Here is a 17,956-nt window from a genome sequence, read left to right as displayed (position 1 = left end):
GTTTCCTTGATGCCCTTTAGGCTGATCGTAATGCTAGTATCATAGCCGGTATCATATATGCAAACTATCATTTGGTCAATATCGTTTTCTTTGCTATATGCATTTGAATTCTTCTTGCTTGCTAGACAAACTAGGTTAAATGTTTGCTATGTAGGCAAGCGCTTGGTTGGAGTGTTCAACTGATCCTATCAACGAAAATGAAAAGAAGGGTGAAAAGTTCTGGGATGATATTGCTGCTCTATAAAACAGTACCACACCAAACAATCGAAAGAGAGATCCCAATCACCTGAAGCAAGAGTGGCAAAGGACTAAGAAAAGGCTCAGTCTTTTCCATGGTGCGTGGGTTGCTGTAACTAGTGTGTATCATAGTGGTTACAAGCCTGAAGACCTGGAGAAATTGGCCTTGGAGAAGTATGAAGCCAACAACGGCCATCCTTTCCAACATTTGACTCTCTGGGCAAAACTCAAGGCTGAAGGGAAATGGCTATCGTGTTACAATAAAATGAAAGGGAATGAAGAAAAGAGTCCATCTGCAGGGACCAATCTTGCAACAAATGCAGTCGATTTGGAGGGAGAGGAGCGCCCACCTGGTCGTGATACAGCTAAGGTTGAACGTACAAGCAAAGGCAAGTCAGGTGTCTCGCAGGAACTTGGAGAAAGATTAGATAAGTTCATTGAGGTTAGCAATCAATCCGCGGATGATCGCCAGAAGGTGATAGAGAGCAAGTTGCTTCTTTCAAATCGACAGCTTGAAACTGCGAAGATCAATAGCAGGACGAAACTGATGGATTCTTATACCAATCTGCTGTTAGCTGACACATCTAAGATGGATGATTTTGAAAAGGCTCGGCGAGTTATTGCCCTGAAGCATATGCAGACCACATTATTTCCAGATTCAGGTAATTTTCTTGGTTGACACTGTCCCCTAGTACATGTGAGTATGTGACATTGGTGCAATTTAATAGTTGCACATAATTTTGATAGACTGACTTGTTTTTCCTGTTTCTTTTAATTTAGGTGATCAAGGGGAAAAGAATACCAACAATTTCTAATGGCAAACGGCTGGAAGATTCCCATGCTGCTACTTTTTGATGAATGAAGATGCCCATTCAGCTACTTGTGATGAATTGATTCTGCTGCTCGTACTTTTGGCATTTTTAACTTATTACTAATCAGTTACTTTTGCTGATGGTTCAGTTCATGGAACTTTTCAGTTACTTGTCGTGTGAACCTGATGCTTTATATCCTCATGATTAATGTTGGTGTGAACCTGATGGTTTGTGTGCTCATAGTTTAATGTTGGCTCTATGTATTCCCAAGCCTGCACTATATGTACGAGCCCATACTAACAGCCTAGTGCATCTCTTCTTTCTCTTCCTCATTCACAAGATGTCCCATCAAGCAGATGATGCTGATGAAGGAAACACCATAGATCCTGCCACCCTGTACACACTCGATGACTACCTTGCCCAACAAGACATCTTACACTCGTTCGCCAAGGAGATCGCAATGGAAGTGAAGCAAGCTCTTGAAGAAAGACCTCTTAGCCGGAGTGGTCCGAGGACCTATATGAATAGGCAGCGTGAAGAAGCTAATGAGCAGTTAGTAAATGATTAATTCTGCGAGAATCCTCTCTACAGCGCCAAAATATTCCGTAGAAGATTTCGAATGAGAAGACCCCTCTTCGAGCGTATCGTCCACGCACTACGTCAGTGGTCTCCGTATTTCACATTAAGGAGAGATGTTGTTGGTCGTGAAGGGCTCACTCCGTTGCAGAAAATGTACGGCGGCTATTCGCCAATTGGCATATGGTACCCCCGCGGACGCTCTAGATGAGTACCTCAGGATTGGTGAGAAGACTGCCCTCGACTGCTTGAAGCTGTTCACGGAAGGCATTATTTCTATATTTGGTGATGAGTATATGCGAAGACCCAACACCGAACATGTGCAACATTTACTTGATGTTGGTGAGAGTCGTGGTTTTCCTGGAATGTTAGGAAGCCTTGACTGTATGCATTGGTGCTGGGTGAAATGTCCCATTGCATGGAAGGGTCAATTCACTCGTGGAGATAAAGGCGTTCCTACTCTTATTCTAGAAGCAGTTGCTTCGCACGATCTTTGGATATGGCATGCCTTCTTTGGTGTTCCGGGATGCAACAATGATATCAACGTGCTTAATCAATCGACATTGTTCATTGAACAATTGAGTGGGCACGCACCTCAGGTGAACTAGCATGTCAACGAGAAGGAATATCAACATGGTTATTACCTTGTTGATGGGATATATCCTGAATGGGCCGCCTTCATTAAGTCAATACCGATGGCCCAAATAGAAAAGCACAAGTTGTTTGCCAAGCACCAAGAAGGGGTTAGGAAGGATGTGGAACGTGCATTTGGTGTGTTGCAAAGTCGATGGTCTATTTTACGTCACCCCACCCGTTTATATGTTCGGGGTGATATCAAGAATGTTATGACGGCTTGCATCATCATGCACAACATGATAGTCGAGGATGAAAAAGAAGAGGCGAGCAATATTATTGATCTGAATTTAGAAGCAGGCACATCGATAGTTTTCCCATCGGTCTTTAATCATGATGCCATGCCAGCATTTGCCGACGTACTAGAAAGAGATGCTAGCATCCGTCATCGCCCGACACACAAAAAACTAAAGGATGACTTGGTCGAGCATATTTGGAAAAAGTTTGGGTCGCGATTACGGTAGATTATTTTCATATATTTTCATATATTTTGGTGTTTTAATTGGTGCTTCATGTATGGATCTATTAAAAAAATCATCATGCCTTTATGCATGTGTGTACCAACAAGCCTACTTTGCATCGAGACAATGCCACAAATAAGCTACAGCACTTAAATATCACCATAGATCCCACACAACAATAAATGTTGTTGTTTATGATACCATGCATTAGGGAGGTGGTATTATTTATTAGTATCATATGCATGATACTACTAGTCTATGATACCACCCATTACAACCAGCCTTACGCGCCACCATGGCCTTTATTTTTTATTGATGTAGTCATCTGTACCGCGGGGAGTCATGGTGGTGGCAGACCATCTGGGGATCTATGGCAACCGGCTTTGGTCCTGATGATCGCTCGGTCGGCGCTAGAAAAATTTCTTTCGCTCCTGATGTACGCCACCACTAGAATTCTGATCTCGATCTTGAAGTTGATGTCGAATCCCGCGCCTATGTGGATAAAGCTGCCCAAGCGCACGAGACACTGGTTTGATGCGGCGACGGCCACTATTTTTGATGAAGATTGGACCCATCGATATCTGAATCCACGCGCCCGCCCCACGGTGGGCGCCAATGTCGAAGTCGTTTACCAGCGGGTATCAGCCGATGATGATTGTGGGGATTAGTTCGCCCGGAGATCGTCGAGGTGGGTTAGCACACGAGACAAGATTTTAGACAGCTTCGGGCCCTGGGAAACATCATTCGGTAATAGTCCTACATGTTGTTTGTGGCTAGGTCTTATTCCGTATGCTCATGAGGGAGTCGCTGTATAAGCCGGCTCTCCTCTAGTTGTGTCTAGCCCTAGAGATTATTGAGCTTCTTGCTTGTCCCTCTTGGGGAGCCTTGCCCCTCCTTATATAAGTTGAAGGGGTCGGCTTACATGTAGAGTTCTAGTAGAATTAGTACTAGTCTCTTTTCTATTACAAGACAGATAGCAATCCAGGTCTTATTCAAACTGTTTAAGTCGGCCTGCTGGGCCACCTCCCATGATGGGCCGCGGCCTACCTCCATGAGGATACCCGTGTCCCATATCCACGACAGTTTCGGTGTTCTTCAGTGTTCATTAGTGCTTGTCAGTGTTCATAACCGCCCATCTTTATTCTTTGTCTAGATTCATAGATTAAATCCAAAAGCCACATGAATCTGGTGCGGCAGTAGCTTTCGCACGTATTTTTGATATTAGAACATACCCTCATCGCTACAGATCCCTTCTAGAGCACTGCCGTTTTTCCGCTGTCGCCTCTGTAGGTCTCGAATTTATTCCCTTTTTCTGCGCAGTTTCAGATCTAAATCAATGACTGTAATCTGTGAAACCTGTTCGTCCAATACTTAGTAGAATTTTTACCCTCTGTCTGATTTTGAATACCTGTACCCTTCATAGCGGCTTACACATCCGGCTTACCATTATTCATATACCATTAGCCCTCACTTAAGCCGCCACTCTGAATGTATACTGTCAGCCCTTAAACTGTGATTTCACCAATTAACTTGAACCGGCAATTTTTCTTTCCCTTAGGCTTTCTTTCACAATGCCACCCAAAACAGTGTACACATGCAATTGGATCCCTTCGATCGTCACCGAGGGCACTTTCAAAGATTTTGTTAAAGATGGGTATCTACCCACCAAGAGTGTGATGCATTACCGTGCTCCTGACCAGGGCGAAGAAAAACCTCAACCGAAAGACGGCGAAGTCATCGTTTTCACTGATCATATGAACCAGGGCTTCTCACTGCCCGTCTCTAAATTCTTTCGAGACGTTCTGCACTTTTTTCAGCTCCACCCTCAAGACATCAGACCCAATTCCGTGTCAAACATCTGCAACTTTCAAGTCTTTTGTGAAGTATACCTCCAAGAGGAGCCCAGTATTGACCTCGTCAGAAAATATTTTTACTTGAACCGCCAGACTGAATTCACAAACAGCCCCAGCTTGGAACTTGGTGGGATATCAATTCAACGCAGAAGAGACGCCATCTTTCCTTATGCTTGCTTGCCGAGTCACCCAAAAGATTGGAACCAGACATGGTTTTATTGCAAAGATACTTCTCCGGCTGACGAGAATCCACTGCCGGGTTATCGTGTTGAACGCATGGATCCAAAGCATAACCTTCCTGAAAAACTTACCGCTACTGAATGGAAGAAAATTGCTCCTACCATTGTGAAGGTCAAAGCCCTGCTAGGAAATGGGCTAACTGGCATTGATCTGGTCAGGTGTTGGGTATCTTGGCGGGTCATACCCTTAAGCCGCCGCACCGGCTTAATGCGCACTTATACTGGTGATGTAGAAGAATGTCTGCGCCATAGCTCTGCACCTTTAACTGATGAGCAAGTGAATGAAATGGTTAAGTCTCTTCCGAACGAAGATCCAGAAGATTATGTAAAAGTGGGTCTGCCCCCCTTCTGCAAGCTTAATCCGCCACCAGATGTGAGTCTCAGAATTTACTTGTTTTTGACCTCATCATTCAAATACCTTATTAACTCAACCCTTAACAACCTTTGTAGGCCAAGTTTGAATTTTGGAAAACAGAATATGATCATGAAGCTGCTAAGAAGGCTAGGGCTGCTAAGAAAGCCGCCAGGAAAGCCGCCAAGAAGTCCGCTAAAATGAAAAAGAAACCAAGCGCCTCTGATCTGCTTAAGCTGGATGACACCTCTGAGTCGGAGGTAGCCCTTGACTCCCTTGGCTCTTTTTTCAATTATCTTATTGACATTGATTACTCTCAGGATGACACGAGAGCTAGCCAAGCAATTGAAGAAGAGGTAACTATTATTTCCTCCGGCTCAGACTCTTTGCCAAGACAGAAACTTCGACAAGTAACCTGGAAAGTAAGGTTTTCACATCCCTTGGCTTATTTAGATCCTCACTTTCTTTTGAAGCAACAACAACATGAGAGTCGTTGTCAGACCCGGACCAGTAAAGGTGAAGAATTATCCTCTAGCTTACCGAACACCCTTGCTCCTCGGAAACGTCAAAATGAGGTGCCTTTTAACTTAAACCCCTTTCCTTTTCATTTGCAGGTCTTATTCATATTTTTTCTAATGCTGTTGATTCAATTAACCAGGAACTTACCCGTTCCTCCTCTGGTGACTCATCACAAACCGAGCTGCCGGCTTTCAAAGACTGCCCCCGGGTAACGATAATCACTTCTTTTTCTGCATCTTACTATGTCCTGATAATTATACTGACTTGTCATAATCCATGCAGTGGACAAGCAAAGCCTAACAAAAAGGCGAAGGTGACCAAGCCAACTAAGGCGCCTGAAATTGTTGAGCCGGAGCCACAAGTCTCCGTTCCTGAAGCTTCTGACCAACAACCGGATGAACCTGTTACTGTCACTCCGCCTGAAATTCCAGATCCCATTGTTGATGGAACTACCATTAATCCTTCAACTTCTGCCCCATCGCCTAAGCCGCCAGAGCCTCAAGATGATGATGTGTTGATTATTGGCACCGGCTTTGTAGAGCCGGGAAATCCAATAGCTCTGGACAAACATACCGCCAAACAAGAAGTTATTGAGAGGCGGAAACAGAAGTTTGACATTTCTCATTAATCGCAACTGAGCAGCAATGAGATCCTCTCCGGCTATCTCAGCCAGGTCCACTCCAGTCGTGACCTTGAAATTGATATGGTGAAGCAAATGCACCAAAAATATGAGGTATGACTTCCAGCTTTGAAGTAATTTGTATACATATCCTGCCAGCCCCCAAGTCTACTGGCTATGATAAGATTAAATAGGTTGTAGACTTTTAGAAAAATCCATAACTTCTGCCCTAGAATCCCTCCTTGGGCGGTTTAAATGCAAACCGGATGTTTGTACAAGTTGAGCTTTCCGTCCGCAGCCCCCAAGGGCCGGTTTAATCCACGGGAATGAGCCGGTCCTAATTTGTTTGTGTATAAGAAGAAAGATCTTGACTGCATAGCCCCCATGAGTCGGTTGGGACTGTTACATCACTCCCGGCTCATGATGAAGAAAAAACAAATGGTATGCATTAGCCCCCAAGTGCCAAGTAATCTTGCTTGCAAAGTATTTGGGACTTTATTCGTTAGAGCCGTTGTCTTGAAAAATTTGCTTCGATAGACATTAGCCCCCAAGTGTCAAGTGTTGTTGCTGGCAAAAGACTTGGGACTTGAAATTTGATAAACTTGATATTTGATAATTCTGTACCTTATACAGGCTGCCACTGCTGAACTGGAGTCCCAATTGAATGATGCCAAGACCCGGCTGGCGACTCAGGAAACTGAGACCCGGAAGGCTGAGTCGAAATTCCAATTTAGCGTGGCTGAGTCGGAAAACTGAAGACCGACTTTGAAGCAGAGAAAAAGACTTGGGCGGATGAAAAAACAGCTTTGACCCAACGTGCTGAGAAGGCAGAGGCAGCGCTAGAAGAAGTGACCACTGAGCTTACCGGTTTAAAACGTCGTGCAAATCAGATGGTTTCAGCTATCTTTGGTGAGTCGCCTTACCAAGCATCAGAAATGAATCATTATTTTGATCCTATAACCCGCCATTTAATCATTCTATGATATATCCAGGTCCTAGGAGCGGCAATCTCAATAAAGACATGCTTGTGAAGCTTAAAGCTATGTACACACTTGTTGAGCAGCTGTACACCGGGACTCAATGTACATTAGCCACCATTGCACTAGCAGGTCAAGTACCAACTTTGTTGATAGATGTTTTGAAGAAACTCTCTGTGCTGCCTATAAGATTTGAAGAGATAAAGCGATCATCTGCTAGAGCCGGCACTGTGACGGCTTTAAGCCGGGCCAAGGCATGGTCCTAGAGCTTGACCCGTCTGAGGTGGCCACTGGTTACCCAAGCTTGAAAGAAGATGGTACACCTTTCCATCAGAAAGACTTCAGCCTGCGTAAAGGAAATCCGCCCAATGGCCACTCTCATTGCCAATGATTCGGACCTTTCCAAGTATCATCCGACTTATGACCAGGAGAATAAGAAGATGCCAACTTCGGCTTACAAAGTGATGGACTTAATCCCGCCAATCTGTAAGCACACCTTTGCTCCTAAAGTCGATCTGCCTGAGCTTATAGATGATGAAGCTGAATTTGAAGCTTTATCTGGCATCGATTGGTCATCACCAACTTTTCAGCCAGCGGAAGAAGACGAAGAGCCGGCAAAGGATGATGCAGAAGACTCCGAGCGGCAAGGCCAAGAAGACTGAACCACCGGGCGGCTCTAAACCCTTGAGCTTAAAAAAACTTTGGTCTCATTTGACCCGTGGAGGCTTGTAATAAAGTAGTAAAACTTTGAATCTGGCATGCCATCGTGCATGTTCCGCTTTGCATGAAACTGCCAATTGAATATCTGCCACTGATGTTTATAATATCAGCCTTTGAATATGTTCATGTATGCAAAAACAAATCGCAAGTGTCCCACAGTTTACCGCAGGACGGGTCATAATGTCCAATACATAACCACTTGTATAATCAGAACTGGTTTTAATATGTCATACCTGTGATATTTGATCACACTGTTGGTTTACCAAACTAGTAGAATAAGGGCGATAACCCAAAACTTGAGCATTAGTAATCATCATATGTTGCCGGCTTATGAAAATAGCCAGGCCGGGTTAGAAAACACCGGATACTATTTTTTGTCATACTGGCGACTTATAGTCAAAAGCCAGGCCGGGTTAATGAACACCGGTTAATGTCATATATGACTCATAAGGCATTATAAGCCTTATTGGTTTTTAACCATGTACTACTATGTAATAAGAAAAAATCGCAAAAAGACGATCAAATCAAATCAACAGAAAAATCCAAGGCTTTCATAGGATGCCAAGCCAAAATATCTTCTTCAATGAAACTAGCATTAGCCACTGGAAGGTACGCGCTTTCCATGAACCGGCACTCACATTACCCAATCGACATTTTAACCCAGATAAGTTCAGTTCTTATTTAAAGATAGACTTATCCAGAGTACACGGGGTCAGAGTAGCATCATGCATCACATGCCGATTTATCCAAGTTTCAAGGAAGGCGGCTTTATCAGCCTGAGCTTCTCCTTGCTATCCGTAAGCCGTGCCCTCACATGACAAACCGGCATTTTAACCTTAACCAGTTCAGGGTCTTGTTGAGAAGATTGACTGTTAAGAGTTCACCGGGTCAATCAGGATTACCTGATGGAGAAGCATCTGGCATACAGGCAGGATAACCCGGGGTTTTAGGTGAATACAACTGGCTTCCAAGCCTGGCTTTTAAGCCTATCACGAGGGTTATAGCAACTCTTGTTCTTTAGAACAAAAGAGCCCCCAAGCAATGTTTCTGAGCTATGCTCAATGGGCACCTATGTTTGAGTTGTACTTTTGCAACAGACTCTCTTTGGTCCCTTTAACATGGGTAACAAGCCCCCAAGTTTTTTTGTGTGGCCTAGAAGCCGGACCAAAGGGTAATCATAACTCTGCTCTATAAAGCATAAGCCCCTAAATGACCAAAAGCTCATTATAAAAAAACGACAGAGGCCCTGCTTTAGCAGGGATGCCGGTTTATTATATTGATCATAATATATACATTATCATAATATGTACATCAGAAGAGCCGGTGGCTCAAGTGTAATAAGGCCGAAGGTGAGCAATATTCCAGGGCCGGTGGGTCTCCTCCTCTGACTTACGTGAGTCTTTGTGGTCTCGAACATCGATAAGGTAGTATGACCCATTGTTTAGATTCTTGGTGACCACAAAGGGTCCTTCCCAAGGTGGGGATAACTTATGCATATCAGTCCGATCCTGGATGAGCCGGAGCACTAGATCGCCTTCTTGGAAAGTTCTGATTTTAACCCGACGGCTGTGGTAACGACGCAGATCTTGCTGGTAAATCACCGAACAAGCCGCCGCTATGTCCCGCTTCTCATCTAACAGGTCCAGTGCCTCTTGACGTGCTTGCTCATTGTCCGCTTCAACATAAGCTGCCACACGAGGTGAGTCGTGACGGATGTCACTAGGGAGAACCACCTCTGCTCATAAACCATGAAGAAAGGCGTGTAATCCGTAGACCTGTTGGGGGTAGTATTAATGCTCCATAACACGGAAGGTAACTCTTCCACCCAACAGCCCGGCGTCCTCTGCAAAGGAACCATAAGCCGGGGCTTGATGCCTCTCAGGATCTCTTGATTAGCTCTCTCAGCTTGACCATTAGATTGAGGGTGAGCCACTGACGACACATCAAGCCGGATGTGCTCACGTTGACAAAAGTCCTTCATAGCACCCTTGGAGAGGTTTGTACCATTGTCTGTTATAATGCTGTGTGGAAAACCAAAATGGAAGATCACCTTCTTTATGAATTGAACCGCCGTTGCTGCATCACACTTACTGACTGGCTTTGCCTCTACCCACTTAGTGAACTTATCAACCGCCACCAAAAGGTGGGTCTTCTTATCCTTGGACCTCTTAAAAGGTCCAACCATATCAAGCCCCCAGGTTGCAAGCAGCCAAGTGATTGGAATCATCCTCAACTATTGAGCCGGAACATGAGCTCGACGTGAAAACTTCTGACAACCGTCACATTTTCTGACCAAGTCCTCAGCATCAGCATGAGCCGTCAGCCAATAGAAACCGTGACAAAAAGCCTTGGCTACCAGAGATTTAGAGCCGGCATGATGACCACAATCTCCTTCGTGGATCTCACGCAGAATCTCACAACCTTCTTCAGGAGAGACGCAATGTTGAAACGCCCCTGTAACACTGCAATGGTGCAGCTCCCCATTGACAATTGTCATTGACTTAGACCGTCGGGTTATCTGCCGGGCCAAGGTCTCATCCTCAGGCAACGCGCCCGGGTCATGTAAGCCAAATAGGGAACTGTCCAATCAGGAATAACATGAAGAGCCGCCACCAATTGTGCCTCCGGGTCAGGAATAGCAAGGTCCTCCTGCGTAGGCAACTTGATCGAAGGATTGATTAGTACATCCAGGAACGTGTTTGGTGGCACCGGCTTACGCTGAGAGCTTAGCCGCCTTAAGTTATCAGCAGCCTCATTCTTCCTTCGATCGATATGTTCAACTTGGTAACCCTTGAAGTAACCTGCGATGGCATCGACCTCTCGACGATAAGCCGCCATGAGCGGATCCTTGGAATCCCAAGTACCCGAGACCTGTTGGGCCACCAAATCTGAATTGCCAAAGCATCTCACCCGACTTAAATTCATTTCCTTAGACATCCGGAGACCATGAAGCACGGCTTCATACTCGGCTGCATTGTTAGTACAAGGGAACGTTAACCGGAGGACATAAGAAAATTTATCACCTCGTGGGGAAGCCAAGGCAACTCCAGCCCCCGAGCCCTCCAGCTATCTAGACCCGTCAAAGTGAATAGTCCAATACATGCTATCCGGTTTTTCCTCTGGTGCCTGCAACTCTGTCCAATCATTGATGAAATCCACAAGTGCTTGAGACTTGATAGCCGTATGAGGCACATACTTCAAACTGTGAGGTCCAAGTTCAATGGCCCATTTAGCAACCCGGCCTGTGGCCTCCCTGTTTTGGATGATATCTCCCAAAGGAGCAGAGCTGACCACAATAATAGGATGACCCAAAAAATATTACTTGAGCTTCCGGCTTGCCATAAAGACTCCATACACCAGTTTCTGCCAATGTGGATACCTCTGCTTGGACTCAATGAGCACCTCACTGATATAATAAATCGGCCGTTGAACCGGATAGTCCTTGCCTGCCTCCTTCCTTTCCACCACGATGGCCACACTGACGGCCCGGCTATTAGCAGCCACATACAACAATAATGGCTCTTTATCAACAGGGGCAGCAAGCACGGGCGGCTCAGCCAATTGTTTCTTTAGATCCTCAAATGCTTGGTTAGCAGCATCACTCCAAACAAAATGATCTGTCTTCTTCATCATTCGATAGAGGGGGATAGCCTTCTCACCTAGCCGGCTTATGAACTGGCTCAAAGCCGCAATACGACCCGCCAGGCGCTGAACATCATTAACGCACGCCGGTTTAGCCAAAGAAGTAATAGCTTTGATTTTCTCCGGGTTAGCTCCAATGCCTCTGTTAGAAACCAAAAAACCCAAGAGCTTGCCTGCAGGTACACCAAAGACACATTTAGCCGGGTTAAGCATCATCTTGTAGACCCGGAGATTATCAAATGTCTCCTTCAAATCATCAATCAGGGTCTCCTTCTTTCTTGACTTTACCACAATGTCATCGACATAAGCATGAACATTGCGCCCAATCTGATTACGAAGGCAATTTTACACACATCGCTGATAAGTCGCCTGGGCACTCTTGAGCCCAAAAGGCATAGACACATAGCAGAAGGCTCCAAACGGAGTAATGAAAGCTGTCTTCTCCTGGTCCTTAACTGCCATCTTGATCTGATGATAACCAGAATAAGCATCCAAAAAACTCAGACGCTCACAACCCGCCGTAGCATCAATGATTTGATCAATATGAGGGCGAGCAAATGGATCAGCCGGACAAGCCTTGTTCAAATCCGTGTAATCTACACACATCCGCCAAGTGCCATTCTTCTTGAGTACCAGCACCGGGTTAGCTAACCATTCAGGATGGAAAACTTCAACAATAAACCCAGCTGCCAAGAGCCGGGCCACTTCCTCTACGATGGCTTTCCGCCTCTCCTCATTGAATCAGTGAAGAAACTGTTTGACCGGCTTAAACTTTGGATCAATATTAAGAGTGGGCTCAGCGAGTTCCCTCGGTACACCTGACATGTCTGAAGGTTTCCATGCAAAGATGTCCCGGTTCTCACGGATGAACTCGATGAGCGCGCTTTCCTATTTCGGATCCAGCTTGGCACTGATACTGAACTGCCTCGATGAATCACCAGGAACGAAGTCAACCATCTTAGTATCATCTGCTGACTTAAATTTGAGTGAAGGATCCTGCTCTGTGGTTGGCTTCTTCAGAGACGTCATGTCCGCTGGGTCAACATTATCCTTATAAAATTTCAGCTCCTCCGCTGCACAAGCAGACTCGGCATAAGCAGCGTCTCCTTCCTCACACTCCAAGGCTATCTTCCGGCTTCCATGCACCATGATGGTTCCCTTGTAACCCGACATCTTGAGTTGTAGATACACATAACAAGGTCGTGCCATGAATTTGGCGTAAGCCGGCCGTCCAAACAGAGCGTGATATGGGCTGTGGATTTTAACCACTTCAAAGGTCAATGTCTCCGATCTAGAGTCATGATCATCTCCAAAGGCAACCTCCAGAGCTATCTTACCAATCGGATAAGCTGACTTACCAGGCACCATGCCATGGAAAACGGTGTTTGACGGCTTAAGGTTTTTATCAGTCAACCCCATGCGGCGAAAGGTTACATAATAAAGGATATTGATGCTGCTCCCTCCATCAATGAGTACCTTAGTGAACTTATATCCTCTGACCTGAGGTGCAACTACCAAAGCCAAGTGACCCGGATTGTCAACCTGGGGCGGGTGATCTTCCCGGCTCCACACAATGGGCTGCTTAGACCAGCGCAAGTAACGGGGAACCGCCGGCTCAACAACATTGACTTCCCTCTTATGAAGCTTCTAGTCGCGCTTACATAAGCTAGTGGTAAAGACATGATACTGTCCACCATTCAACTGCTTCGGGTTGCTTTGATAACCAGACTGTTGCTGCTATTGATTCCCCTGATTATTCTGCTGATTGTAACCACCCTGGTTACCGTGACTGCCTTGATTTCCTTGGAATCCAGAGCTAGAGCCGCCTCCGCCATAACCCGGTCCCTGAAAACCGGATCCTGAACCGCCGCCCGGTCCATGACCGCCTTGGTAAAAATTTGAATTTTTGAACTCCTTCATAATGAAGAAATCCTTCCAGAGGTGCGAAGATGGCCTCTCCCTCGTCTCGTGCTTTGGGAAGGTCTGATTTAACAGCTGCTCAAGGTTGATGCCTGATCCTCCAGTCTGTGGGGGCGGTTTACCCTTACGACGCTGGCCATTATTCTGCGTATTGGTGTTAGCCACAAAGTCCAAACTATTGTCAGCCTTGCGCTTACCGCTGTTTCCATGACCCGCCGGGTTAGGCTGCTGCCCTCTGGTGCTGCTGCTCTTCTTTCCCTTTCCCGGCTTATCATCGTCAGACTCGGGGTCCTTGGTACCATGAGAGTCAGCATACTTAAACAGAGCCGCCATGAGTGTCCCCATGTCATTGCAGTGACATTTAAGCCGCCCTAACTTCTGCTTCAGGGGTGTGAGCTGACAATTGTTTTCCAATGTCAAAACCGTTGAATCGGCATTGATGCGATCCGATGAGTGCAGAATTGTTGAGACCCGGTGCACCCAATGGGTTCTTGATTCACCCTCTTCTTGGACATAGGAGGCTAAATCCACAATTGACATAGGCTGCTTGCATGTATCCTTAAAATTCTGGATAAACCAGGCTTTTAACTCGTCCCATGACCCAATGGAGTTGGCTGGTAGCCCCTTCAATCAAGTACGAGCCGTCCCTTCCAACATCATGGTGAAGTACTTAGCACATGCAGCATCGTCAACATCCAGCAGTTCCATCGCCATCTCGTAACTCTCAACCCATGCTTCGGGAGATAAATCGGCAGTGTAGTTGGGCACCTTACATGGACCTTTGAAATCCTTGGGCAACCGTACATTACGCAGAGCCGGAGCCAAACACGGCACACCTAAACTCTTGAAACTGACACCCAGCTCCACCAAAGTCGTGGGACGAATCGGAGAAGGTTCACGGGCCGCATACTGTGCCGCCAGCTCGGCCTCTCGACGTGCTCTACCTTGATCGACTACACCCGGAGCATCAGCACCACTGCCCGCCGGGTTATGTCCACGAGACGGGTTACGGTTCCGCCCACTGCTTGACACAGCCGGCTCATCAATATGCCTGTTGTAACTCCGGCTTGGGCGAGGGGTGGAATGAATCCTTTCACGACTATAAGAATATGCATGCTGCTGAGCCAATGTTGTCTGAAGGAGCTCTCTAGCCCTCCGGGTCTCGACCGCCGCTGGAGACTCGCCTTCAACTGGGGTAGCCGCTAATCGTGATGCCGCAACGACCATGTTATCCAAGGGGTTAGAATAATGACCCGGTGGTGTTGGCACGAGTTGTGGCGGGATATTGTTTTGTCGAGGCGGATCCATTGTGCGTGGCTGAACTGGCGCTCCTGTCCCAGGCGCTTCAACCCGGTTTACCATTGGCGGGTTACAAGTTCCTGCTCCTGGCATGTTAAAGAGATTCCTTGCATCGTAAATCGGCTTAAGCGACTCTGATACCTCCTTCTCAAGACGTCATTTGAAGCGTTCTGATCTAGCATGAGCTAGTACGACTCAGACTGAATCCGCTACGCCTGAGCATCCAAAGCGGACCGCTCCTTGATACGTCTCCGTCGTATCTACTTTTCCAAACACTTTTGCCCTTGTTTTGGACTCTAAATTGTATGATTTGAATGGAACTAACCCGGACTGACGCTGTTTTCAGCGGAATTGCCATGGTGTTGTTTTATGTGCAGAAAACAAAAGTTCTCGGAATGACCCGAAACTCCACAGAATATCTTAGAATAAATAATAAAAAATCCTCACCAAAGATGAAGACCAGGGGCCCACACCCTGTCCACGAGGGTGGAGGGCGCGCCCCTCCCCCTGGGCGCGCCCCCTACCTCGTGGGCCCCCTGGATGCCCTCCGACGCCAACTCCAACTCCATATATTGGCTTTCGGGGAGAAAAAATCAGAGAGAAAGTCTCATCGCGTTTTACGATACGGAGCCGCCGCCAAGCAATAATCTCTCTCGGGAGGGCTGATCTGGAGTCCGTTCGGGGCTCCAGAGAGGGGGATTTGTCGCCTTCGTCATCATCAACCATCCTCCATCACCAATTTCATGATGCTCACCGCCGTGCGTGAGTAATTGCATCGTAGGCTTGCTGGACGGTGATGGCTTGGATGAGATTTATCATGTTATCGAGTTAGTTTTGTTAGGGTTTGATCCCTAGTATCCACTATGTTCTGAGATTGATGTTGCTATGACTTTGCTATGCTTAATGCTTGTCACTAGGGCCCGAGTGCCATGATTTCAGATCTAAACCTATTATGTTTTCATGAATATATGTGAGTTCTAGATCCTATCTTGCAAGTCTATAGTCACCTACTATGTGTTATGATCCGGCAACCCCGAAGTGACAATAATCGGGACCACTCCCGGTGATGACCATAGTTTGAGGAGTTCATGTATTCACTATGTGTTAATGCTTTGTTCCGGTTCTCTATTAAAAGGAGGCCTTAATATCCCTTAGTTTCCAATAGGACCCCGCTGCCACGGGAGGGTAGGACAAAAGATCTCATGCAAGTTCTTTCCCATAAGCACGTATGACTATTTACGGAATACATACCTACATTATATTGATGAACTGGAGCTAGTTCTGTGTCACCCTATGTTATGACTGTTACATGATGAACCACATCCGGCATAATTATCCATCATTCATCCGGTGCCTACGAGTTTTCCATATACTGGTTTACGCTTATTTACTTTTCCGTTGCTACTGTTACAATCACTACAAAAATAACAAAAACATTACTTTTGCTGTCTTTACTTTTGTTACCGTTACCACCACTATCATATTACTTTGCTACTAAACACTTTGCTGCAGATATTAAGTTTCCAGGTGTGGTTGAATTGACAACTCAGCTGCTAATACTTGAGAATATTCTTTGGCTCCCCTTGTGTCGAATCAACAAATTTGGGTTGAATACTCTACCCTCGAAAACTGTTGCGATCCCCTATAGTTGTGGGTTATCAAGACCTTTTTCTGGCGCCGTTGCCGGGGAGCATAGCTCTATTCTTTGAGTCACTTGGGATTTATATCTGCTGGACACTATGAAGAACTTGAAAGACGCTAAGACAAAAATTTATCCCTCAACTACGAGGGGAGGTAAGGAACTGCCATCTAGCTCTGCACTGGATTCACCTTCTGTTATGAGTAAGCTAGCGACACCTAAACCTACTACTGCTATGAATTATGATATGTCGCATGTTATTGATGATGCCACTTCTGCTATGCATGATACTTATGATGAAACTACTTCTATGCTTGATACTACTATGCCACTTGGTGAATTTCTAGATGAGCAAATTTCTAAGTCTAGAGAAAGAGAAATTAGTGAACCTGAACACGATGATGTTAGTGATGATGAGCCTATGCCTGTTATTCTTGAGGGTTATCTTTTTAATAATGAATCTTATGAAGCTATTCTTGCTTGTCCGGATAAACCTGAACGTAAGAGGTTACTAATTAAGTGGAGTAAGGAATCTTTTAGAGGTAGGATGAGACCCGACCCTGCTTTTGCTACTTCACCTATCTATGTTCCTGATCAGGATTATTATGATATTAGTGTTGATCCAGATATAATTACTTTGGTTGAATCTGATCCTTTTTATGGCTATGAATCTGAAAATGTTGTGGCACATCTTCGTAAGTTAGATGAAATAGCTGCCCTGTTTACTAATAATCTGAGATCGCGCCACTTTTATATACTCAAAATATTTCCGTTCTCATTAAAGGGTGATGCTAAGAAATGGTTTAATTCTCTTGATCCTGCTTGTGTGCAAAGTCCCTAGGATATGATTTATTACTTCTCTGCTAAATATTTCCCTGCTCATAAGAAACAAGCTGCTTTGAGGGAAATATACAATTTTGTGCAAATTGAAGAAGAGAGTCTCCCACAAGCTTGGGGGAGGCTTCTCAAGTTACTTAATGCTTTGCCTGATCATCCTCTTAAGAAACCTGAAATATTTGATATCTTTTATAATGGACTAACTGATGCTTCCAGAGATTACCTGGATAGTTGTGCTGGTTCTCTTTTTAGGGAAAGAACACCGGATGACGCTGAAATTTTATTGAATGATATGTTGGCAAATGAAAATAATTGGGCACCTCCTGAGCCACCTCCCGAGCCAACTCCTGAGCCAATTACCGAGCCTATTCCTAAACCAACTCCAAAGAAGAGAGGTGTTCTATTTCTCAGTCCCGAAGATATGCAAGAGGCAAAGAAATCTATGAAAGAAAAAGGTATTAAAGCTGAAGATGTTAAGAATTTACCTCCTATTGAAGAAATACATGGTCTTAATTTACCGCCTGTTGAAGAAGTATATGATCTCAATTACTTATTTACTGAAGAACCTCCCGATATCCCGACACAGGTAGTAAAGGTAAATTCTCTCTATAGATATGATAA

At 45.4% G+C, this 17,956-nt stretch overlaps 1 pseudogene; it reads left to right on the top strand.

Annotated features, from left to right (window-relative positions):
* The first annotated feature begins 1,668 nt into the window (after window positions 1–1,668).
* On the top strand, window positions 1,669–7,057 carry LOC119299121 (annotated as a pseudogene).
* Window positions 7,058–17,956: the final 10,899 nt, after the last annotated feature.

The sequence above is a fragment of the Triticum dicoccoides genome, chromosome 5A (genome assembly GCF_002162155.2).
Source record: "Triticum dicoccoides isolate Atlit2015 ecotype Zavitan chromosome 5A, WEW_v2.0, whole genome shotgun sequence".
NCBI classification, from domain to species: domain Eukaryota; kingdom Viridiplantae; phylum Streptophyta; class Magnoliopsida; order Poales; family Poaceae; genus Triticum; species Triticum dicoccoides.
This window is presented reverse-complemented; position numbering and strand designations above follow the sequence as displayed.